The following is a 25,538-nucleotide window of genomic DNA, read 5'->3' as shown; positions in this document are numbered from 1 at the left end:
CGAGGTTGTCGAAGATAAACGTGTGAAGTTCCAATTCGGCAGAATCAACCACGGCAGCCGGGTCGCCTAGGCGCATGCTCCATGCATTCCCATGGAAGGAAGCGCAGATGAGAATCACCTGTTGAAACAGACGAAAGTTGTTTGAGCACATCGCCCATGCGTTGCCGCCCTGCCCACTGGATGTTGCCGACGAGGGTGCTTGCTTATTCGGTCTTGCCACGGCGTTGTTCCACCTTGGTTCCTGGTGTCGAGGTTGTCGATGATAAACGTGTGAAGTTCCAATTCGGCAGAATCAACCACGGCAGCCGGGTCGCCTAGGCGCATGCTCCATGCATTCCCATGGAAGGAAGCGCAGATGAGAATCACCTGTTGAAACAGACGAAAGTTGTTTGAGCACATCGCCCATGCGTTGCCGCCCTGCCCACTGGATGTTGCCGACGAGGGTGCTTGCTTATTCGGTCTTGACACGGCGTTGTTCCACCTTGGTTCCTGGTGTCGAGGTTGTCGATGATAAACGTGTGAAGTTCCAATTCGGCTGAATCAACCACGGCAGCCGGGTCGCCTAGGCGCATGCTCCATGCATTCCCATGGAAGGAAGCGCAGATGAGAATCGCCTGTTGAAACAGACGAAAGTTGTTTGAGCACATCGCCCATGCGTTGCCGCCCTGCCCACTGGATGTTGCCGACGAGGGTGCTTGCTTATTCGGTCTTGCCACGGCGTTGTTCAACCTTGGTTCCTGGTGTCGAGGTTGTCGATGATAAACGGGTGAAGTTCCAATTCGGCAGAATCAACCACGGCAGCCGTGTAGCCCAGACGCATGCTCCATGCGTTCCCATGGAAGGAAGCGCAGATGAGAATCACCTGTTCAAACAGAAGGAAGTTGTTTGAGCACATCGCCCATGCGTTGCCGCCGTGCCCACTGGATGTTGCCGGCGAGGGTGCTTGCTTTATACGGTCTTGCCACGGCGTTGTTCCACCTTGGTTCCTGGTGTCGAGGTTGTCGATGATAAACGTGTGAAGTTCCAATTCGGCAGAATCAACCACGGCAGCCGGGTCGCCTAGGCGCATGCTCCATGCATTCCCATGGAAGGAAGCGCAGATGAGAATCACCTGTTGAAACAGACGAAAGCTGTTTGAGCACATCGCCCATGCGTTGCCGCCCTGCCCACTGGATGTTGCCGACGAGGGTGCTTGCTTATTCGGTCTTGCCAGGGCGTTGTTCCACCTTGGTTCCTGGTGTCGAGGTTGTCGATGATAAACGGGTGAAGTTCCAATTCGGCAGAATCAACCGCAGCAGCCGGGTCGCCCAGGCGCATGCTCCATGCATTCCCATGGAACGAAGCGCAGATGAGAATCACCTGTTGAAACAGACGAAAGTTGTTTGAGCACATCGCCCATGCGTTGCCGCCCTGCCCACTGGATGTTGCCGGCGAGGGTGCTTGCTTTATACGGTTTTGCCACGGCGTTGTTCCACCTTGGTTCCTGGTGTCGAGGTTGTCGATGATAAACGTGTGAAGTTCCAATTCGGCAGAATCAACTGCGGCAGCCGGGTAGCCTAGGAGCATGCTCCATGCGTTCCCATGGAAGGAAGAGCAGATGAGAATCACCTGTTGAAACAGACGAAAGTTGTTTCAGCACATCGCCCATGCGTTGACGCCGTGCCCACTGGATGTTGCCGGGGAGGGTGCTTGCTTTATACGGTCTTGCCACGGCGTTGTTCCACCTTGGTTCCTGGTGTCGAGGTTGTCGATGATAAACGGGTGAATTTCCAATTCGGCAGAATCAACCGCAGCAGCCTGGTCGCCTAGGCGCATGCTCCATGCGTTCCCATGGAAGGAAGCGCAGATGAGAATCACCTGTTGAAACAGACGAAAGTTGTTTGAGCCCATCGCCCATGCGTTGCCGCCCTGCCCACTGGATGTTGCCGACGAGGGTGCTTGCTTATTCGGTCTTGCCACGGCGTTGTTCAACCTTGGTTCCTGGTGTCGAGGTTGTCGATGATAAACGGGTGAAGTTCCAATTCGGCAGAATCAACCACGGCAGCCGTGTAGCCCAGACGCATGCTCCATGCGTTCCCATGGAAGGAAGCGCAGATGAGAATCACCTGTTCAAACAGAAGGAAGTTGTTTGAGCACATCGCCCATGCGTTGCCGCCGTGCCCACTGGATGTTGCCGGCGAGGGTGCTTGCTTTATACGGTCTTGCCACGGCGTTGTTCCACCTTGGTTCCTGGTGTCGAGGTTGTCGATGATAAACGTGTGAAGTTCCAATTCGGCAGAATCAACCACGGCAGCCGGGTCGCCTAGGCGCATGCTCCATGCATTCCCATGGAAGGAAGCGCAGATGAGAATCACCTGTTGAAACAGACGAAAGTTGTTTGAGCACATCGCCCATGCGTTGCCGCCCTGCCCACTGGATGTTGCCGACGAGGGTGCTTGCTTATTCGGTCTTCCCACGGCGTTGTTCCACCTTGGTTCCTGGTGTCGAGGTTGTCGATGATAAACGGGTGAAGTTCCAATTCGGCAGAATCAACCGCAGCAGCCGGGTCGCCCAGGCGCATGCTCCATGCATTCCTATGGAAGGAAGAGCAGATGAGAATCACCTGTTGAAACAGACGAAAGTTGTTTCAGCACATCGCCCATGCGTTGACGCCGTGCCCACTGGATGTTGCCGGCGAGGGTGCTTGCTTTATACGGTCTTGCCACGGCGTTGTTCCACCTTGGTTCCTGGTGTCGAGGTTGTCGATGATAAATGGGTGAATTTCCAATTCGGCAGAATCAACCGCAGCAGCCTGGTCGCCTAGGCGCATGCTCCATGCGTTCCCATGGAAGGAAGCGCAGATGAGAATCACCTGTTGAAACAGACGAAAGTTGTTTGAGCACATCGCCCATGCGTTGCCGCCCTGCCCACTGGATGTTGCCGACGAGGGTGCTTGCTTATTCGGTCTTCCCACGGCGTTGTTCCACCTTGGTTCCTGGTGCCGAGGTTGTCGATGATAAACGGGTGAAGTTCCAATTCGGCAGAATCAACCGCAGCAGCCGGGTCGCCCAGGCGCATGCTCCATGCATTCCTATGGAAGGAAGAGCAGATGAGAATCACCTGTTGAAACAGACGAAAGTTGTTTCAGCACATCGCCCATGCGCTGACGCCGTGCCCACTGGATGTTGCCGGCGAGGGTGCTTGCTTTATACGGTCTTGCCACGGCGTTGTTCCACCTTGGTTCCTGGTGTCGAGGTTGTCGATGATAAACGGGTGAATTTCCAATTCGGCAGAATCAACCGCAGCAGCCTGGTCGCCTAGGCGCATGCTCCATGCGTTCCCATGGAAGGAAGCGCAGATGAGAATCACCTGTTGAAACAGACGAAAGTTGTTTGAGCCCATCGCCAATGCGTTGCCGCCGTGCCCACTGGATGTTGCAGGCGAGGGTACTTGGTTTATACGGTCTTGCCACGGCGTTGTTCCACCTTGGTTCCTGGTGTCGAGGTTGTCGAAGATAAACGTGTGAAGTTCCAATTCGGCAGAATCAACCACGGCAGCCGGGTCGCCTAGGCGCATGCTCCATGCATTCCCATGGAAGGAAGCGCAGATGAGAATCACCTGTTGAAACAGACGAAAGTTGTTTGAGCACATCGCCCATGCGTTGCCGCCCTGCCCACTGGATGTTGCCGACGAGGGTGCTTGCTTATTCGGTCTTGCCACGGCGTTGTTCCACCTTGGTTCCTGGTGTCGAGGTTGTCGATGATAAACGTGTGAAGTTCCAATTCGGCAGAATCAACCACGGCAGCCGGGTCGCCTAGGCGCATGCTCCATGCGTTCCCATGGAAGGAAGCGCAGATGAGAATCACCTGTTGAAACAGACGAAAGTTGTTTGAGCACATCGCCCATGCGTTGCCGCCCTGCCCACTGGATGTTGCCGACGAGGGTGCTTGCTTATTCGGTCTTGCCACGGCGTTGTTCAACCTTGGTTCCTGGTGTCGAGGTTGTCGATGATAAACGTGTGAAGTTCAAATTCGGCAGAATCAACCACGGCAGCCGGGTCGCCTAGGCGCATGCTCCATGCATTCCCATGGAAGGAAGCGCAGATGAGAATCACCTGTTGAAACAGACGAAAGTTATTTGAGCACATCGCCCATGCGTTGCCGCCCTGCCCACTGGATGTTGCCGACGAGGGTGCTTGCTTATTCGGTCTTCCCACGGCGTTGTTCCACCTTGGTTCCTGGTGTCGAGGTTGTCGATGATAAACGGGTGAAGTTCCAATTCGGCAGAATCAACCGCAGCAGCCGGGTCGCCCAGGCGCATGCTCCATGCATTCCTATGGAAGGAAGCGCAGATGAGAATCACCTGTTGAAACAGACGAAAGTTGTTTGAGCACATCGCCCATGCGTTGCCGCCCTGCCCACTGGATGTTGCCGGCGAGGGTGCTTGCTTTATACGGTCTTGCCACGGCGTTGTTCCACCTTGGTTCCTGGTGTCGAGGTTGTCGATGATAAACGTGTGAAGTTCCAATTCGGCAGAATCAACCGCGGCAGCCGGGTAGCCTAGGAGCATGCTCCATGCGTTCCCATGGAAGGAAGCGCAGATGAAAATCATCTGTTGAAACAGAAGGAAGTTGTTTGAGCACATCGCCCATGCGTTGCCGCCGTGCCCACTGGATGTTGCCGGCGAGGGTGCTTGCTTTATACGGTCTTGCCACGGCGTTGTTCCACCTTGGTTCCTGGTGTCGAGGTTGTCGATGATAAACGGGTGAAGCTCCAATTCGGCAGAATCAACCGCAGCAGCCGGGTCGCCCCGGCGCATGCTCCATGCGTTCCCATGGAAGGAAGTGCAGATGAGAATCACCTGTTGAAACAGACGAACGTTGTTTGAGCACATCGCCCATGCGTTGCCGCCGTGCCCACTGGATGTTGCCGGCGAGGGTGCTTGCTTTATACGGTCTTGCCACGGCGTTGTTCCACCTTGGTTCCTGGTGTCCAGGTTGTCGATGATAAACGTGTGAAGTTCCAATTCGGCAGAATCAACCGCGGCAACCGGATAGCCTAGGAGCATGCTCCATGCGTTCCCATGGAAGGAAGCGCAGATGAGAATCACCTGTTCAAACAGAAGGAAGTTGTTTGAGCACATCGCCCATGCGTTGCCGCCGTGCCCACTGGATGTTGCCGGTGAGGGTGCTTGCTTTATACGGTCTTGCCACGGCGTTGTTCCACCTTGGTTCCTGGTGTCGAGGTTGTCGATGATAAACGTGTGAAGTTCCAATTCGGCAGAATCAACCGCGGCAGCCGGGTAGCCTAGGAGCATGCTCCATGCGTTCCCATGGAAGGAAGAGCAGATGAGAATCACCTGTTGAAACAGACGAAAGTTGTTTCAGCACATCGCCCATGCGTTGACGCCGTGCCCACTGGATGTTGCCGGCGAGGGTGCTTGCTTTATACGGTCTTGCCACGGCGTTGTTCCACCTTGGTTCCTGGTGTCGAGGTTGTCGATGATAAACGGGTGAATTTCCAATTCGGCAGAATCAACCGCAGCAGCCTGGCGCCTAGGCGCATGCTCCATGCGTTCCCATGGAAGGAAGCGCAGATGAGAATCACCTGTTGAAACAGACGAAAGTTGTTTGAGCACATCGCCCATGCGTTGCCGCCCTGCCCACTGGATGTTGCCGGCGAGGGTGCTTGCTTTATACGGTCTTGCCACGGCGTTGTTCCAACTTGGTTCCTGGTGTCGAGGTTGTCGATGATAAACGTGTGAAGTTCCTATTCGGCAGAATCAACCACGGCAGCCGGGTCGCCTAGGCGCATGCTCCATGCATTCCCATGGAAGGAAGCGCAGATGAGAATCACCTGTTGAAACAGACGAAAGTTGTTTCAGCACATCGCCCATGCGTTGCCGCCCTGCCCACTGGATGTTGCCGGCGAGGGTGCTTGCTTTATACGGTCTTGGTACGGCGTTGTTCCACCTTGGTTCCTGGTGTCGAGGTTGTCGATGATAAACGGGTGAAGTTCCAATTCGGCAGAATCAACCGCAGCAGCCGGGTCGCCCAGGCGCATGCTCCATGCGTTCCCATGGAAGGAAGCGCAGATGAGAATCACCTGTTGAAACAGACAAAAGTTGTTTCAGCACATCGCCCATGCATTGCCGCCGTGCCCACTGGATGTTGCCGGCGAGGGTGCTTGCTTTATACGGTCTTGCCACGGCGTTGTTCCACCTTGGTTCCTGGTGTCGAGGTTGTCGATGATAAACGGGTGAAGTTCCAATTCGGCAGAATCAACCGCAGCAGCCGGGTCGCCCAGGCGCATGCTCCATGCGTTCCCATGGAAGGAAGCGCAGATGAGAATCACCTGTTGAAACAGACGAAACTTGTTTCGTCTGTTTCAGGGCAGGGCGGCAACGCATGGGCGATGTGCTCAAACAACTTTCGTCTGTTTCAACAGGTGATTCTCATCTGCGCTTCCTTCCATGGGAATGCATGGGGACATCGCATGGGAGCACATGGGCACATCGCATGGGAATGCATGGGCACAACGCATGGGCACATCGCCCATGCGTTGCCGCCCTGCCCACTGGATGTTGCCGGCGAGGGTGCTTGCTTTATACGGTCTTGTTACGGCGTTGTTCCACCTTGGTTCCTGGTGTCGAGGTTGTCGATGATAAACGTGTGAAGTTCCAATTCGGCAGAATCAACCGCGGCAGCCGGGTAGCCTAGGAGCATGGTCCATGCGTTCCCATGTCAGGAAGCGCAGATGAGAATCACCTGTTCTAACAGAAGGAAGTTGTTTGAGCACATCGCCCATGCGTTGAGGCCGTGCCCACTGGATGTTGCCGGCGAGGGTGCTTGGTTTATACGGTCTTGCCACGGCGTTGTTCCACCTTGGTTCCTGGTGTCGAGGTTGTCGAAGATAAACGTGTGAAGTTCCAATTCGGCAGAATCAACCACGGCAGCCGGGTCGCCTAGGCGCATGCTCCATGCATTCCCATGGAAGGAAGCGCAGATGAGAATCACCTGTTGAAACAGACGAAAGTTGTTTGAGCACATCGCCCATGCGTTGCCGCCCTGCCCACTGGATGTTGCCGACGAGGGTGCTTGCTTATTCGGTCTTGCCACGGCGTTGTTCCACCTTGGTTCCTGGTGTCGAGGTTGTCGATGATAAACGTGTGAAGTTCCAATTCGGCAGAATCAACCACGGCAGCCGGGTCGCCTAGGCGCATGCTCCATGCATTCCCATGGAAGGAAGCGCAGATGAGAATCACCTGTTGAAACAGACGAAAGTTGTTTGAGCACATCGCCCATGCGTTGCCGCCCTGCCCACTGGATGTTGCCGACGAGGGTGCTTGCTTATTCGGTCTTGCCACGGCGTTGTTCCACCTTGGTTCCTGGTGTCGAGGTTGTCGATGATAAACGTGTGAAGTTCCAATTCGGCAGAATCAACCACGGCAGCCGGGTCGCCTAGGCGCATGCTCCATGCATTCCCATGGAAGGAAGCGCAGATGAGAATCGCCTGTTGAAACAGACGAAAGTTGTTTGAGCACATCGCCCATGCGTTGCCGCCCTGCCCACTGGATGTTGCCGACGAGGGTGCTTGCTTATTCGGTCTTGCCACGGCGTTGTTCAACCTTGGTTCCTGGTGTCGAGGTTGTCGATGATAAACGGGTGAAGTTCCAATTCGGCAGAATCAACCACGGCAGCCGTGTAGCCCAGACGCATGCTCCATGCGTTCCCATGGAAGGAAGCGCAGATGAGAATCACCTGTTCAAACAGAAGGAAGTTGTTTGAGCACATCGCCCATGCGTTGCCGCCGTGCCCACTGGATGTTGCCGGCGAGGGTGCTTGCTTTATACGGTCTTGCCACGGCGTTGTTCCACCTTGGTTCCTGGTGTCGAGGTTGTCGATGATAAACGTGTGAAGTTCCAATTCGGCAGAATCAACCACGGCAGCCGGGTCGCCTAGGCGCATGCTCCATGCATTCCCATGGAAGGAAGCGCAGATGAGAATCACCTGTTGAAACAGACGAAAGCTGTTTGAGCACATCGCCCATGCGTTGCCGCCCTGCCCACTGGATGTTGCCGACGAGGGTGCTTGCTTATTCGGTCTTGCCAGGGCGTTGTTCCACCTTGGTTCCTGGTGTCGAGGTTGTCGATGATAAACGGGTGAAGTTCCAATTCGGCAGAATCAACCGCAGCAGCCGGGTCGCCCAGGCGCATGCTCCATGCATTCCCATGGAAGGAAGCGCAGATGAGAATCACCTGTTGAAACAGACGAAAGTTGTTTGAGCACATCGCCCATGCGTTGCCGCCCTGCCCACTGGATGTTGCCGGCGAGGGTGCTTGCTTTATACGGTCTTGCCACGGCGTTGTTCCACCTTGGTTCCTGGTGTCGAGGTTGTCGATGATAAACGTGTGAAGTTCCAATTCGGCAGAATCAACCGCGGCAGCCGGGTAGCGTAGGAGCATGCTCCATGCGTTCCCATGGAAGGAAGTGCACATGAAAATCATCTGTTGAAACAGAAGGAAGTTGTTTGAGCACATCGCCCATGCGTTGCCGCCGTGCCCACTGGATGTTGCCGGCGAGGGTGCTTGCTTTATACGGTCTTGCCACGGCGTTGTTCCACCTTGGTTCCTGGTGTCGAGGTTGTCGATGATAAACGGGTGAAGCTCCAATTCGGCAGAATCAACCGCAGCAGCCGGGTCGCCCCGGCGCATGCTCCATGCGTTCCCATGGAAGGAAGTGCAGATGAGAATCACCTGTTGAAACAGACGAAAGTTCTTTGAGCACATCGCCCATGCGTTGCCGCCGTGCCCACTGGATGTTGCCGGCGAGGGTGCTTGCTTTATACGGTCTTGCCACGGCGTTGTTCCACCTTGGTTCCTGGTGTCCAGGTTGTCGATGATAAACGTGTGAAGTTCCAATTCGGCAGAATCAACCGCGGCAACCGGATAGCCTAGGAGCATGCTCCATGCGTTCCCATGGAAGGAAGCGCAGATGAGAATCACCTGTTCAAACAGAAGGAAGTTGTTTGAGCACATCGCCCATGCGTTGCCGCCGTGCCCACTGGATGTTGCCGGCGAGGGTGCTTGCTTTATACGGTCTTGCCACGGCGTTGTTCCACCTTGGTTCCTGGTGTCGAGGTTGTCGATGATAAACGTGTGAAGTTCCAATTCGGCAGAATCAACTGCGGCAGCCGGGTAGCCTAGGAGCATGCTCCATGCGTTCCCATGGAAGGAAGAGCAGATGAGAATCACCTGTTGAAACAGACGAAAGTTGTTTCAGCACATCGCCCATGCGTTGACGCCGTGCCCACTGGATGTTGCCGGCGAGGGTGCTTGCTTTATACGGTCTTGCCACGGCGTTGTTCCACCTTGGTTCCTGGTGTCGAGGTTGTCGATGATAAACGGGTGAATTTCCAATTCGGCAGAATCAACCGCAGCAGCCTGGTCGCCTAGGCGCATGCTCCATGCGTTCCCATGGAAGGAAGCGCAGATGAGAATCACCTGTTGAAACAGACGAAAGTTGTTTGAGCCCATCGCCCATGCGTTGCCGCCCTGCCCACTGGATGTTGCCGACGAGGGTGCTTGCTTATTCGGTCTTGCCACGGCGTTGTTCAACCTTGGTTCCTGGTGTCGAGGTTGTCGATGATAAACGGGTGAAGTTCCAATTCGGCAGAATCAACCACGGCAGCCGTGTAGCCCAGACGCATGCTCCATGCGTTCCCATGGAAGGAAGCGCAGATGAGAATCACCTGTTCAAACAGAAGGAAGTTGTTTGAGCACATCGCCCATGCGTTGCCGCCGTGCCCACTGGATGTTGCCGGCGAGGGTGCTTGCTTTATACGGTCTTGCCACGGCGTTGTTCCACCTTGGTTCCTGGTGTCGAGGTTGTCGATGATAAACGTGTGAAGTTCCAATTCGGCAGAATCAACCACGGCAGCCGGGTCGCCTAGGCGCATGCTCCATGCATTCCCATGGAAGGAAGCGCAGATGAGAATCACCTGTTGAAACAGACGAAAGTTGTTTGAGCACATCGCCCATGCGTTGCCGCCCTGCCCACTGGATGTTGCCGACGAGGGTGCTTGCTTATTCGGTCTTGCCACGGCGTTGTTCCACCTTGGTTCCTGGTGTCGAGGTTGTCGATGATAAACGGGTGAAGTTCCAATTCGGCAGAATCAACCGCAGCAGCCGGGTCGCCAAGGCGCATGCTCCATGCATTCCCATGGAAGGAAGCGCAGATGAGAATCACCTGTTGAAACAGACGAAAGTTGTTTGAGCACATCGCCCATGCGTTGCCGCCCTGCCCACTGGATGTTGCCGGCGAGGGTGCTTGCTTTATACGGTCTTGCCACGGCGTTGTTCCACCTTGGTTCCTGGTGTCGAGGTTGTCGATGATAAACGTGTGAAGTTCCAATTCGGCAGAATCAACCGCGGCAGCCGGGTAGCGTAGGAGCATGCTCCATGCGTTCCCATGGAAGGAAGCGCAGATGAAAATCATCTGTTGAAACAGAAGGAAGTTGTTTGAGCACATCGCCCATGCGTTGCCGCCGTGCCCACTGGATGTTGCCGGCGAGGGTGCTTGCTTTATACGGTCTTGCCACGGCGTTGTTCCACCTTGGTTCCTGGTGTCGAGGTTGTCGATGATAAACGGGTGAAGCTCCAATTCGGCAGAATCAACCGCAGCAGCCGGGTCGCCCCGGCGCATGCTCCATGCGTTCCCATGGAAGGAAGTGCAGATGAGAATCACCTGTTGAAACAGACGAATGTTCTTTGAGCACATCGCCCATGCGTTGCCGCCGTGCCCACTGGATGTTGCCGGCGAGGGTGCTTGCTTTATACGGTCTTGCCACGGCGTTGTTCCACCTTGGTTCCTGGTGTCCAGGTTGTCGATGATAAACGTGTGAAGTTCCAATTCGGCAGAATCAACCGCGGCAACCGGATAGCCTAGGAGCATGCTCCATGCGTTCCCATGGAAGGAAGCGCAGATGAGAATCACCTGTTCAAACAGAAGGAAGTTGTTTGAGCACATCGCCCATGCGTTGCCGCCGTGCCCACTGGATGTTGCCGGCGAGGGTGCTTGCTTTATACGGTCTTGCCACGGCGTTGTTCCACCTTGGTTCCTGGTGTCGAGGTTGTCGATGATAAACGTGTGAAGTTCCGATTCGGCAGAATCAACTGCGGCAGCCGGGTAGCCTAGGAGCATGCTCCATGCGTTCCCATGGAAGGAAGAGCAGATGAGAATCACCTGTTGAAACAGACGAAAGTTGTTTCAGCACATCGCCCATGCGTTGACGCCGTGCCCACTGGATGTTGCCGGCGAGGGTGCTTGCTTTATACGGTCTTGCCACGGCGTTGTTCCACCTTGGTTCCTGGTGTCGAGGTTGTCGATGATAAACGGGTGAATTTCCAATTCGGCAGAATCAACCGCAGCAGCCTGGTCGCCTAAGCGCATGCTCCATGCGTTCCCATGGAAGGAAGCGCAGATGAGAATCACCTGTTGAAACAGACGAAAGTTGTTTGAGCCCATCGCCCATGCGTTGCCGCCGTGCCCACTGGATGTTGCCGGCGAGGGTACTTGGTTTATACGGTCTTGCCACGGCGTTGTTCCACCTTGGTTCCTGGTGTCGAGGTTGTCGAAGATAAACGTGTGAAGTTCCAATTCGGCAGAATCAACCACGGCAGCCGGGTCGCCTAGGCGCATGCTCCATGCATTCCCATGGAAGGAAGCGCAGATGAGAATCACCTGTTGAAACAGACGAAAGTTGTTTGAGCACATCGCCCATGCGTTGCCGCCCTGCCCACTGGATGTTGCCGACGAGGGTGCTTGCTTATTCGGTCTTGCCACGGCGTTGTTCCACCTTGGTTCCTGGTGTCGAGGTTGTCGAAGATAAACGTGTGAAGTTCCAATTCGGCAGAATCAACCACGGCAGCCGGGTCGCCTAGGCGCATGCTCCATGCATTCCCATGGAAGGAAGCGCAGATGAGAATCACCTGTTGAAACAGACGAAAGTTGTTTGAGCACATCGCCCATGCGTTGCCGCCCTGCCCACTGGATGTTGCCGACGAGGGTGCTTGCTTATTCGGTCTTGCCACGGCGTTGTTCCACCTTGGTTCCTGGTGTCGAGGTTGTCGATGATAAACGTGTGAAGTTCCAATTCGGCAGAATCAACCACGGCAGCCGGGTCGCCTAGGCGCATGCTCCATGCGTTCCCATGGAAGGAAGCGCAGATGAGAATCACCTGTTGAAACAGACGAAAGTTGTTTGAGCACATCGCCCATGCGTTGCCGCCCTGCCCACTGGATGTTGCCGACGAGGGTGCTTGCTTATTCGGTCTTGCCACGGCGTTGTTCAACCTTGGTTCCTGGTGTCGAGGTTGTCGATGATAAACGTGTGAAGTTCAAATTCGGCAGAATCAACCACGGCAGCCGGGTCGCCTAGGCGCATGCTCCATGCATTCCCTTGGAAGGAAGCGCAGATGAGAATCACCTGTTGAAACAGACGAAAGTTATTTGAGCACATCGCCCATGCGTTGCCGCCCTGCCCACTGGATGTTGCCGACGAGGGTGCTTGCTTATTCGGTCTTCCCACGGCGTTGTTCCACCTTGGTTCCTGGTGTCGAGGTTGTCGATGATAAACGGGTGAAGTTCCAATTCGGCAGAATCAACCGCAGCAGCCGGGTCGCCCAGGCGCATGCTCCATGCATTCCCATGGAAGGAAGCGCAGATGAGAATCACCTGTTGAAACAGACGAAAGTTGTTTGAGCACATCGCCCATGCGTTGCCGCCCTGCCCGCTGGATGTTGCCGGCGAGGGTGCTTGCTTTATACGGTCTTGCCACGGCGTTGTTCCACCTTGGTTCCTGGTGTCGAGGTTGTCGATGATAAACGTGTGAAGTTCCAATTCGGCAGAATCAACCGCGGCAGCCGGGTAGCCTAGGAGCATGCTCCATGCGTTCCCATGGAAGGAAGCGCAGATGAAAATCATCTGTTGAAACAGAAGGAAGTTGTTTGAGCACATCGCCCATGCGTTGCCGCCGTGCCCACTGGATGTTGCCGGCGAGGGTGCTTGCTTTATACGGTCTTGCCACGGCGTTGTTCCACCTTGGTTCCTGGTGTCGAGGTTGTCGATGATAAACGGGTGAAGCTCCAATTCGGCAGAATCAACCGCAGCAGCCGGGTCGCCCCGGCGCATGCTCCATGCGTTCCCATGGAAGGAAGTGCAGATGAGAATCACCTGTTGAAACAGACGAACGTTGTTTGAGCACATCGCCCATGCGTTGCCGCCGTGCCCACTGGATGTTGCCGGCGAGGGTGCTTGCTTTATACGGTCTTGCCACGGCGTTGTTCCACCTTGGTTCCTGGTGTCCAGGTTGTCGATGATAAACGTGTGAAGTTCCAATTCGGCAGAATCAACCGCGGCAGCCGGGTAGCCTAGGAGCATGCTCCATGCGTTCCCATGGAAGGAAGAGCAGATGAGAATCACCTGTTGAAACAGACGAAAGTTGTTTCAGCACATCGCCCATGCGTTGACGCCGTGCCCACTGGATGTTGCCGGCGAGGGTGCTTGCTTTATACGGTCTTGCCACGGCGTTGTTCCACCTTGGTTCCTGGTGTCGAGGTTGTCGATGATAAACGGGTGAATTTCCAATTCGGCAGAATCAACCGCAGCAGCCTGGTCGCCTAGGCGCATGCTCCATGCGTTCCCATGGAAGGAAGCGCAGATGAGAATCACCTGTTGAAACAGACGAAAGTTGTTTGAGCACATCGCCCATGCGTTGCCGCCCTGCCCACTGGATGTTGCCGGCGAGGGTGCTTGCTTTATACGGTCTTGCCACGGCGTTGTTCCACCTTGGTTCCTGGTGTCGAGGTTGTCGATGATAAACGTGTGAAGTTCCAATTCGGCAGAATCAACCACGGCAGCCGGGTCGCCTAGGCGCATGCTCCATGCATTCCCATGGAAGGAAGCGCAGATGAGAATCACCTGTTGAAACAGACGAAAGTTGTTTCAGCACATCGCCCATGCGTTGCCGCCCTGCCCACTGGATGTTGCCGGCGAGGGTGCTTGCTTTATACGGTCTTGGTACGGCGTTGTTCCACCTTGGTTCCTGGTGTCGAGGTTGTCGATGATAAACGGGTGAAGTTCCAATTCGGCAGAATCAACCGCAGCAGCCGGGTCGCCCAGGCGCATGCTCCATGCGTTCCCATGGAAGGAAGCGCAGATGAGAATCACCTGTTGAAACAGACAAAAGTTGTTTCAGCACATCGCCCATGCATTGCCGCCATGCCCACTGGATGTTGCCGGCGAGGGTGCTTGCTTTATACGGTCTTGCCACGGCGTTGTTCCACCTTGGTTCCTGGTGTCGAGGTTGTCGATGATAAACGGGTGAAGTTCCAATTCGGCAGAATCAACCACGGCAGCCGTGTAGCCCAGACGCATGCTCCATGCGTTCCCATGGAAGGAAGCGCAGATGAGAATCACCTGTTCAAACAGAAGGAAGTTGTTTGAGCACATCGCCCATGCGTTGCCGCCGTGCCTACTGGATGTTGCCGGCGAGGGTGCTTGCTTTATACGGTCTTGCCACGGCGTTGTTCCACCTTGGTTCCTGGTGTCGAGGTTGTCGATGATAAACGTGTGAAGTTCCAATTCGGCAGAATCAACCACGGCAGCCGGGTCGCCTAGGCGCATGCTCCATGCATTCCCATGGAAGGAAGCGCAGATGAGAATCACCTGTTGAAACAGACGAAAGTTGTTTGAGCACATCGCCCATGCGTTGCCGCCCTGCCCACTGGATGTCGCCGACGAGGGTGCTTGCTTATTTGGTCTTGCCACGGCGTTGTTCCACCTTGGTTCCTGGTGTCGAGGTTGTCGATGATAAACGGGTGAAGTTCCAATTCGGCAGAATCAACCGCAGCAGCCGGGTCGCCCAGGCGCATGCTCCATGCATTCCCATGGAAGGAAGCGCAGATGAGAATCACCTGTTGAAACAGACGAAAGTTGTTTGAGCACATCGCCCATGCGTTGCCGCCCTGCCCACTGGATGTTGCCGGCGAGGGTGCTTGCTTTATACGGTCTTGCCACGGCGTTGTTCCACCTTGGTTCCTGGTGTCGAGGTTGTCGATGATAAACGTGTGAAGTTCCAATTCGGCAGAATCAACCGCGGCAGCCGGGTAGCGTAGGAGCATGCTCCATGCGTTCCCATGGAAGGAAGCGCAGATGAAAATCATCTGTTGAAACAGAAGGAAGTTGTTTGAGCACATCGCCCATGCGTTGCCGCCGTGCCCACTGGATGTTGCCGGCGAGGGTGCTTGCTTTATACGGTCTTGCCACGGCGTTGTTCCACCTTGGTTCCTGGTGTCGAGGTTGTCGATGATAAACGGGTGAAGCTCCAATTCGGCAGAATCAACCGCAGCAGCCGGGTCGCCCCGGCGCATGCTCCATGCGTTCCCATGGAAGGAAGTGCAGATGAGAATCACCTGTTGAAACAGACGAAAGTTCTTTGAGCACATCGCCCATGCGTTGCCGCCGTGCCCACTGGATGTTGCCGGCGAGGGTGCTTGCTTTATACGGTCTTGCCACGGCGTTGTTCCACCTTGGTTCCTGGTGTCCAGGTTGTCGATGATAAACGTGTGAAGTTCCAATTCGGCAGAATCAACCGCGGCAACCGGATAGCCTAGGAGCATGCTCCATGCGTTCCCATGGAAGGAAGAGCAGATGAGAATCACCTGTTGAAACAGACGAAAGTTGTTTCAGCACATCGCCCATGCGTTGACGCCGTGCCCACTGGATGTTGCCGGCGAGGGTGCTTGCTTTATACGGTCTTGCCACGGCGTTGTTCCACCTTGGTTCCTGGTGTCGAGGTTGTCGATGATAAACGGGTGAATTTCCAATTCGGCAGAATCAACCGCAGCAGCCTGGTCGCCTAGGCGCATGCTCCATGCGTTCCCATGGAAGGAAGCGCAGATGTGAATCACCTGTTGAAACAGACGAAAGTTGTTTGAGCACATCGCCCATGCGTTGCCGCCCTGCCCACTGGATGTTGCCGGCGAGGGTGCTTGCTTTATACGGTCTTGCCACGGCGTTGTTCCACCTTGGTTCCTGGTGTCGAGGTTGTCGATGATAAACGTGTGAAGTTCCAATTCGGCAGAATCAACCGCGGCAGCCGGGTAGCGTAGGAGCATGCTCCATGCGTTCCCATGGAAGGAAGCGCAGATGAAAATCATCTGTTGAAACAGAAGGAAGTTGTTTGAGCACATCGCCCATGCGTTGCCGCCGTGCCCACTGGATGTTGCCGGCGAGGGTGCTTGCTTTATACGGTCTTGCCACGGCGTTGTTCCACCTTGGTTCCTGGTGTCGAGGTTGTCGATGATAAACGGGTGAAGCTCCAATTCGGCAGAATCAACCGCAGCAGCCGGGTCGCCCCGGCGCATGCTCCATGCGTTCCCATGGAAGGAAGTGCAGATGAGAATCACCTGTTGAAACAGACGAAAGTTCTTTGAGCACATCGCCCATGCGTTGCCGCCGTGCCCACTGGATGTTGCCGGCGAGGGTGCTTGCTTTATACGGTCTTGCCACGGCGTTGTTCCACCTTGGTTCCTGGTGTCCAGGTTGTCGATGATAAACGTGTGAAGTTCCAATTCGGCAGAATCAACCGCGGCAACCGGATAGCCTAGGAGCATGCTCCATGCGTTCCCATGGAAGGAAGCGCAGATGAGAATCACCTGTTCAAACAGAAGGAAGTTGTTTGAGCACATAGCCCATGCGTTGCCGCCGTGCCCACTGGATGTTGCCGGCGAGGGTGCTTGCTTTATACGGTCTTGCCACGGCGTTGTTCCACCTTGGTTCCTGGTGTCGAGGTTGTCGATGATAAACGTGTGAAGTTCCAATTCGGCAGAATCAACTGCGGCAGCCGGGTAGCCTAGGAGCATGCTCCATGCGTTCCCATGGAAGGAAGAGCAGATGAGAATCACCTGTTGAAACAGACGAAAGTTGTTTCAGCACATCGCCCATGCGTTGACGCCGTGCCCACTGGATGTTGCCGGCGAGGGTGCTTGCTTTATACGGTCTTGCCACGGCGTTGTTCCACCTTGGTTCCTGGTGTCGAGGTTGTCGATGATAAACGGGTGAATTTCCAATTCGGCAGAATCAACCGCAGCAGCCGGGTCGCCCAGGCGCATGCTCCATGCATTCCCATGGAAGGAAGCGCAGATGAGAATCACCTGTTGAAACAGACGAAAGTTGTTTGAGCACATCGCCCATGCGTTGCCGCCCTGCCCACTGGATGTTGCCGGCGAGGGTGCTTGCTTTATACGGTCTTGCCACGGCGTTGTTCCACCTTGGTTCCTGGTGTCGAGGTTGTCGATGATAAACGTGTGAAGTTCCAATTCGGCAGAATCAACCGCGGCAGCCGGGTAGCGTAGGAGCATGCTCCATGCGTTCCCATGGAAGGAAGCGCAGATGAAAATCATCTGTTGAAACAGAAGGAAGTTGTTTGAGCACATCGCCCATGCGTTGCCGCCGTGCCCACTGGATGTTGCCGGCGAGGGTGCTTGCTTTATACGGTCTTGCCACGGCGTTGTTCCACCTTGGTTCCTGGTGTCGAGGTTGTCGATGATAAACGGGTGAAGCTCCAATTCGGCAGAATCAACCGCAGCAGCCGGGTCGCCCCGGCGCATGCTCCATGCGTTCCCATGGAAGGAAGTGCAGATGAGAATCACCTGTTGAAACAGACGAAAGTTCTTTGAGCACATCGCCCATGCGTTGCCGCCGTGCCCACTGGATGTTGCCGGCGAGGGTGCTTGCTTTATACGGTCTTGCCACGGCGTTGTTCCACCTTGGTTCCTGGTGTCCAGGTTGTCGATGATAAACGTGTGAAGTTCCAATTCGGCAGAATCAACCGCGGCAACCGGATAGCCTAGGAGCATTCTCCATGCGTTCCCATGGAAGGAAGAGCAGATGAGAATCACCTGTTGAAACAGACGAAAGTTGTTTCAGCACATCGCCCATGCGTTGACGCCGTGCCCACTGGATGTTGCCGGCGAGGGTGCTTGCTTTATACGGTCTTGCCACGGCGTTGTTCCACCTTGGTTCCTGGTGTCGAGGTTGTCGATGATAAACGGGTGAATTTCCAATTCGGCAGAATCAACCGCAGCAGCCTGGTCGCCTAGGCGCATGCTCCATGCGTTCCCATGGAAGGAAGCGCAGATGAGAATCACCTGTTGAAACAGACGAAAGTTGTTTGAGCACATCGCCCATGCGTTGCCGCCCTGCCCACTGGATCTTGCCGGCGAGGGTGCTTGCTTTATACGGTCTTGCCACGGCGTTGTTCCACCTTGGTTCCTGGTGTCGAGGTTGTCGATGATAAACGTGTGAAGTTCCAATTCGGCAGAATCAACCGCGGCAGCCGGGTAGCGTAGGAGCATGCTCCATGCGTTCCCATGGAAGGAAGCGCAGATGAAAATCATCTGTTGAAACAGAAGGAAGTTGTTTGAGCACATCGCCCATGCGTTGCCGCCGTGCCCACTGGATGTTGCCGGCGAGGGTGCTTGCTTTATACGGTCTTGCCACGGCGTTGTTCCACCTTGGTTCCTGGTGTCGAGGTTGTCGATGATAAACGTGTGAAGTTCCAATTCGGCAGAATCAACCACGGCAGCCGGGTCGCCTAGGCGCATGCTCCATGCATTCCCATGGAAGGAAGCGCAGATGAGAATCACCTGTTGAAACAGACGAAAGTTGTTTGAGCACATCGCCCATGCGTTGCCGCCCTGCCCACTGGATGTTGCCGACGAGGGTGCTTGCTTATTCGGTCTTCCCACGGCGTTGTTCCACCTTGGTTCCTGGTGTCGAGGTTGTCGATGATAAACGGGTGAAGTTCCAATTCGGCAGAATCAACCGCAGCAGCCGGGTCGCCCAGGCGCATGCTCCATGCATTCCCATGGAAGGAAGCGCAGATGAGAATCACCTGTTGAAACAGACGAAAGTTGTTTGAGCACATCGCCCATGCGTTGCCGCCCTGCCCACTGGATGTTGCCGACGAGGGTGCTTGCTTATTCGGTCTTGCCACGGCGTTGTTCCACCTTGGTTCCTGGTGTCGAGGTTGTCGATGATAAACGGGTGAATTTCCAATTCGGCAGAATCAACCGCAGCAGCCTGGTCGCCTAGGCGTATGCTCCATGCGTTCCCATGGAAGGAAGCGCAGATGAGAATCACCTGTTGAAACAGACGAAAGTTGTTTGAGCACATCGCCCATGCGTTGCCGCCCGGCCCACTGGATGTTGCCGACGAGGGTGCTTGCTTATTCGGTCTTGCCACGGCGTTGTTCCACCTTGGTTCCTGGTGTCGAGGTTGTCGATGATAAACGGGTGAAGTTCCAATTCGGCAGAATCAACCGCAGCAGCCGGGTCGCCCAGGCGCATGCTCCATGCATTCCCATGGAAGGAAGCGCAGATGAGAATCACCTGTTGAAACAGACGAAAGTTGTTTGAGCACATCGCCCATGCGTTGCCGCCCTGCCCACTGGATGTTGCCGACGAGGGTGCTTGCTTATTCGGTCTTGCCACGGCGTTGTTCCACCTTGGTTCCTGGTGTCGAGGTTGTCGATGATAAACGGGTGAAGTTCCAATTCGGCAGAATCAACCACGGCAGCCGTGTAGCCCAGACGCATGCTCCATGCGTTCCCATGGAAGGAAGCGCAGATGAGAATCACCTGTTCAAACAGAAGGAAGATGTTTTAGCACATCGCCCATGCGTTGCCGCCGTGCCCACTGGATGTTGCCGGCGAGGGTGCTTGCTTTATACGGTCTTGCCACGGCGTTGTTCCACCTTGGTTCCTGGTGTCGAGGTTGTCGATGATAAACGTGTGAAGTTCCAATTCGGCAGAATCAACCACGGCAGCCGGGTCGCCTAGGCGCATGCTCCGTGCATTCCCATGGAAGGAAGCGCAGATGAGAATCACCTGTTGAAACAGACGAAAGTTGTTTGAGCACATCGCCCATGCGTTGCCGCCCTGCCCACTGGATGTTGCCGACGAGGGTGCTTGCTTATTCGGTCTTGCCACGGCGTTGTTCCACCTTGGTTCCTGGTGTCGAGGTTGTCGAAGATAAACGTGTGAAGTTCCAATTCGGCAGAATCAACCACGGCAGCCGGGTCGCCTAGGCGCATGCTCCATGCATTCCCATGGAAGGAAGCGCAGATGAGAATCACCTGTTGAAACAGACGAAAGTTGTTTGAGCACATCGCCCATGCGTTGCCGCCCTGCCCACTGGATGTTGCCGACGAGGGTGCTTGCTTATTCGGTCTTGCCACGGCGTTGTTCCACCTTGGTTCCTGGTGTCGAGGTTGTCGATGATAAACGTGTGAAGTTCCAATTCGGCAGAATCAACCACGGCAGCCGGGTCGCCTAGGCGCATGCTCCATGCGTTCCCATGGAAGGAAGCGCAGATGAGAATCACCTGTTGAAACAGACGAAAGTTGTTTGAGCACATCGCCCATGCGTTGCCGCCCTGCCCACTGGATGTTGCCGACGAGGGTGCTTGCTTATTCGGTCTTGCCACGGCGTTGTTCAACCTTGGTTCCTGGTGTCGAGGTTGTCGATGATAAACGTGTGAAGTTCAAATTCGGCAGAATCAACCACGGCAGCCGGGTCGCCTAGGCGCATGCTCCATGCATTCCCTTGGAAGGAAGCGCAGATGAGAATCACCTGTTGAAACAGACGAAAGTTATTTGAGCACATCGCCCATGCGTTGCCGCCCTGCCCACTGGATGTTGCCGACGAGGGTGCTTGCTTATTCGGTCTTCCCACGGCGTTGTTCCACCTTGGTTCCTGGTGTCGAGGTTGTCGATGATAAACGGGTGAAGTTCCAATTCGGCAGAATCAACCGCAGCAGCCGGGTCGCCCAGGCGCATGCTCCATGCATTCCCATGGAAGGAAGCGCAGATGAGAATCACCTGTTGAAACAGACGAAAGTTGTTTGAGCACATCGCCCATGCGTTGCCGCCCTGCCCACTGGATGTTGCCGGCGAGGGTGCTTGCTTTATACGGTCTTGCCACGGCGTTGTTCCACCTTGGTTCCTGGTGTCGAGGTTGTCGATGATAAACGTGTGAAGTTCCAATTCGGCAGAATCAACCGCGGCAGCCGGGTAGCCTAGGAGCATGCTCCATGCGTTCCCATGGAAGGAAGCGCAGATGAAAATCATCTGTTGAAACAGAAGGAAGTTGTTTGAGCACATCGCCCATGCGTTGCCGCCGTGCCCACTGGATGTTGCCGGCGAGGGTGCTTGCTTTATACGGTCTTGCCACGGCGTTGTTCCACCTTGGTTCCTGGTGTCGAGGTTGTCGATGATAAACGGGTGAAGCTCCAATTCGGCAGAATCAACCGCAGCAGCCGGGTCGCCCCGGCGCATGCTCCATGCGTTCCCATGGAAGGAAGTGCAGATGAGAATCACCTGTTGAAACAGACGAACGTTGTTTGAGCACATCGCCCATGCGTTGCCGCCGTGCCCACTGGATGTTGCCGGCGAGGGTGCTTGCTTTATACGGTCTTGCCACGGCGTTGTTCCACCTTGGTTCCTGGTGTCCAGGTTGTCGATGATAAACGTGTGAAGTTCCAATTCGGCAGAATCAACCGCGGCAACCGGATAGCCTAGGAGCATGCTCCATGCGTTCCCATGGAAGGAAGCGCAGATGAGAATCACCTGTTCAAACAGAAGGAAGTTGTTTGAGCACATCGCCCATGCGTTGCCGCCGTGCCCACTGGATGTTGCCGGTGAGGGTGCTTGCTTTATGCGGTCTTGCCACGGCGTTGTTCCACCTTGGTTCCTGGTGTCGAGGTTGTCGATGATAAACGTGTGAAGTTCCAATTCGGCAGAATCAACCGCGGCAGCCGGGTAGCCTAGGAGCATGCTCCATGCGTTCCCATGGAAGGAAGAGCAGATGAGAATCACCTGTTGAAACAGACGAAAGTTGTTTCAGCACATCGCCCATGCGTTGACGCCGTGCCCACTGGATGTTGCCGGCGAGGGTGCTTGCTTTATACGGTCTTGCCACGGCGTTGTTCCACCTTGGTTCCTGGTGTCGAGGTTGTCGATGATAAACGGGTGAATTTCCAATTCGGCAGAATCAACCGCAGCAGCCTGGTCGCCTAGGCGCATGCTCCATGCGTTCCCATGGAAGGAAGCGCAGATGAGAATCACCTGTTGAAACAGACGAAAGTTGTTTGAGCACATCGCCCATGCGTTGCCGCCCTGCCCACTGGATGTTGCCGGCGAGGGTGCTTGCTTTATACGGTCTTGCCACGGCGTTGTTCCACCTTGGTTCCTGGTGTCGAGGTTGTCGATGATAAACGTGTGAAGTTCCAATTCGGCAGAATCAACCACGGCAGCCGGGTCGCCTAGGCGCATGCTCCATGCATTCCCATGGAAGGAAGCGCAGATGAGAATCACCTGTTGAAACAGACGAAAGTTGTTTCAGCACATCGCCCATGCGTTGCCGCCCTGCCCACTGGATGTTGCCGGCGAGGGTGCTTGCTTTATACGGTCTTGGTACGGCGTTGTTCCACCTTGGTTCCTGGTGTCGAGGTTGTCGATGATAAACGGGTGAAGTTCCAATTCGGCAGAATCAACCGCAGCAGCCGGGTCGCCCAGGCGCATGCTCCATGCATTCCCATGGAAGGAAGCGCAAATGAGAATCACCTCTTGAAACAGACGAAAGTTGTTTGAGCACATCGCCCATGCGTTGCCGCCCTGCCCACTGGATGTTGCCGACGAGGGTGCTTGCTTATTCGGTCTTGCCACGGCGTTGTTCAACCTTGGTTCCTGGTGTCGAGGTTGTCGATGATAAACGGGTGAAGTTCCAATTCGGCAGAATCAACCACGGCAGCCGTGTAGCCCAGACGCATGCTCCATGCGTTCCCATGGAAGGAAGCGCAGATGAGAATCACCTGTTCAAACAGAAGGAAGTTGTTTGAGCACATCGCCCATGCGTTGCCGCCGTGCCTACTGGATGTTGCCGGCGAGGGTGCTTGCTTTATACGGTCTTGCCACGGCGTTGTTCCACCTTGGTTCCTGGTGTCGAGGTTGTCGATGATAAACGTGTGAAGTTCCAATTCGGCAGAATCAACCACGGCAGCCGGGTCGCCTAGGCGCATGCTCCATGCATTCCCATGGAAGGAAGCGCAGATGAGAATCACCTGTTGAAACAGACGAAAGTTGTTTGAGCACATCGCCCATGCGTTGCCGCCCTGCCCACTGGATGTCGCCGACGAGGGTGCTTGCTTATTTGGTCTTGCCACGGCGTTGTTCCACCTTGGTTCCTGGTGTCGAGGTTGTCGATGATAAACGGGTGAAGTTCCAATTCGGCAGAATCAACCGCAGCAGCCGGGTCGCCCAGGCGCATGCTCCATGCATTCCCATGGAAGGAAGCGCAGATGAGAATCACCTGTTGAAACAGACGAAAGTTGTTTGAGCACATCGCCCATGCGTTGCCGCCCTGCCCACTGGATGTTGCCGGCGAGGGTGCTTGCTTTATACGGTCTTGCCACGGCGTTGTTCCACCTTGGTTCCTGGTGTCGAGGTTGTCGATGATAAACGTGTGAAGTTCCAATTCGGCAGAATCAACCGCGGCAGCCGGGTAGCGTAGGAGCATGCTCCATGCGTTCCCATGGAAGGAAGCGCAGATGAAAATCATCTGTTGAAACAGAAGGAAGTTGTTTGAGCACATCGCCCATGCGTTGCCGCCGTGCCCACTGGATGTTGCCGGCGAGGGTGCTTGCTTTATACGGTCTTGCCACGGCGTTGTTCCACCTTGGTTCCTGGTGTCGAGGTTGTCGATGATAAACGGGTGAAGCTCCAATTCGGCAGAATCAACCGCAGCAGCCGGGTCGCCCCGGCGCATGCTCCATGCGTTCCCATGGAAGGAAGTGCAGATGAGAATCACCTGTTGAAACAGACGAAAGTTCTTTGAGCACATCGCCCATGCGTTGCCGCCGTGCCCACTGGATGTTGCCGGCGAGGGTGCTTGCTTTATACGGTCTTGCCACGGCGTTGTTCCACCTTGGTTCCTGGTGTCCAGGTTGTCGATGATAAACGTGTGAAGTTCCAATTCGGCAGAATCAACCGCGGCAACCGGATAGCCTAGGAGCATGCTCCATGCGTTCCCATGGAAGGAAGAGCAGATGAGAATCACCTGTTGAAACAGACGAAAGTTGTTTCAGCACATCGCCCATGCGTTGACGCCGTGCCCACTGGATGTTGCCGGCGAGGGTGCTAGCTTTATACGGTCTTGCCACGGCGTTGTTCCACCTTGGTTCCTGGTGTCGAGGTTGTCGATGATAAACGGGTGAATTTCCAATTCGGCAGAATCAACCGCAGCAGCCTGGTCGCCTAGGCGCATGCTCCATGCGTTCCCATGGAAGGAAGCGCAGATGAGAATCACCTGTTGAAACAGACGAAAGTTGTTTGAGCACATCGCCCATGCGTTGCCGCCCTGCCCACTGGATGTTGCCGGCGAGGGTGCTTGCTTTATACGGTCTTGCCACGGCGTTGTTCCACCTTGGTTCCTGGTGTCGAGGTTGTCGATGATAAACGTGTGAAGTTCCAATTCGGCAGAATCAACCGCGGCAGCCGGGTAGCGTAGGAGCATGCTCCATGCGTTCCCATGGAAGGAAGCGCAGATGAAAATCATCTGTTGAAACAGAAGGAAGTTGTTTGAGCACATCGCCCATGCGTTGCCGCCGTGCCCACTGGATGTTGCCGGCGAGGGTGCTTGCTTTATACGGTCTTGCCACGGCGTTGTTCCACCTTGGTTCCTGGTGTCGAGGTTGTCGATGATAAACGGGTGAAGCTCCAATTCGGCAGAATCAACCGCAGCAGCCGGGTCGCCCCGGCGCATGCTCCATGCGTTCCCATGGAAGGAAGTGCAGATGAGAATCACCTGTTGAAACAGACGAAAGTTCTTTGAGCACATCGCCCATGCGTTGCCGCCGTGCCCACTGGATGTTGCCGGCGAGGGTGCTTGCTTTATACGGTCTTGCCACGGCGTTGTTCCACCTTGGTTCCTGGTGTCCAGGTTGTCGATGATAAACGTGTGAAGTTCCAATTCGGCAGAATCAACCGCGGCAACCGGATAGCCTAGGAGCATGCTCCATGCGTTCCCATGGAAGGAAGCGCAGATGAGAATCACCTGTTCAAACAGAAGGAAGTTGTTTGAGCACATAGCCCATGCGTTGCCGCCGTGCCCACTGGATGTTGCCGGCGAGGGTGCTTGCTTTATACGGTCTTGCCACGGCGTTGTTCCACCTTGGTTCCTGGTGTCGAGGTTGTCGATGATAAACGTGTGAAGTTCCAATTCGGCAGAATCAACTGCGGCAGCCGGGTAGCCTAGGAGCATGCTCCATGCGTTCCCATGGAAGGAAGAGCAGATGAGAATCACCTGTTGAAACAGACGAAAGTTGTTTCAGCACATCGCCCATGCGTTGACGCCGTGCCCACTGGATGTTGCCGGCGAGGGTGCTTGCTTTATACGGTCTTGCCACGGCGTTGTTCCACCTTGGTTCCTGGTGTCGAGGTTG

At 55.3% G+C, this 25,538-nt stretch overlaps 1 protein-coding gene across 1 annotated transcript in view; it reads left to right on the top strand.

The window, feature by feature from the left end:
- LOC144152050 (uncharacterized) overlaps positions 1-25,538 on the top strand; it is a 138,156-nt gene that overhangs the window by 92,248 nt on the left and 20,370 nt on the right. The window lies entirely within an intron of this gene.

The sequence above is a fragment of the Haemaphysalis longicornis genome, unplaced genomic scaffold, assembly GCF_048455015.1.
Source record: "Haemaphysalis longicornis isolate Haplotype H1 unplaced genomic scaffold, Haemaphysalis longicornis Haplotype H1 scaffold_9, whole genome shotgun sequence".
NCBI lineage: Eukaryota > Metazoa > Arthropoda > Arachnida > Ixodida > Ixodidae > Haemaphysalis > Haemaphysalis longicornis.
This window is presented reverse-complemented; position numbering and strand designations above follow the sequence as displayed.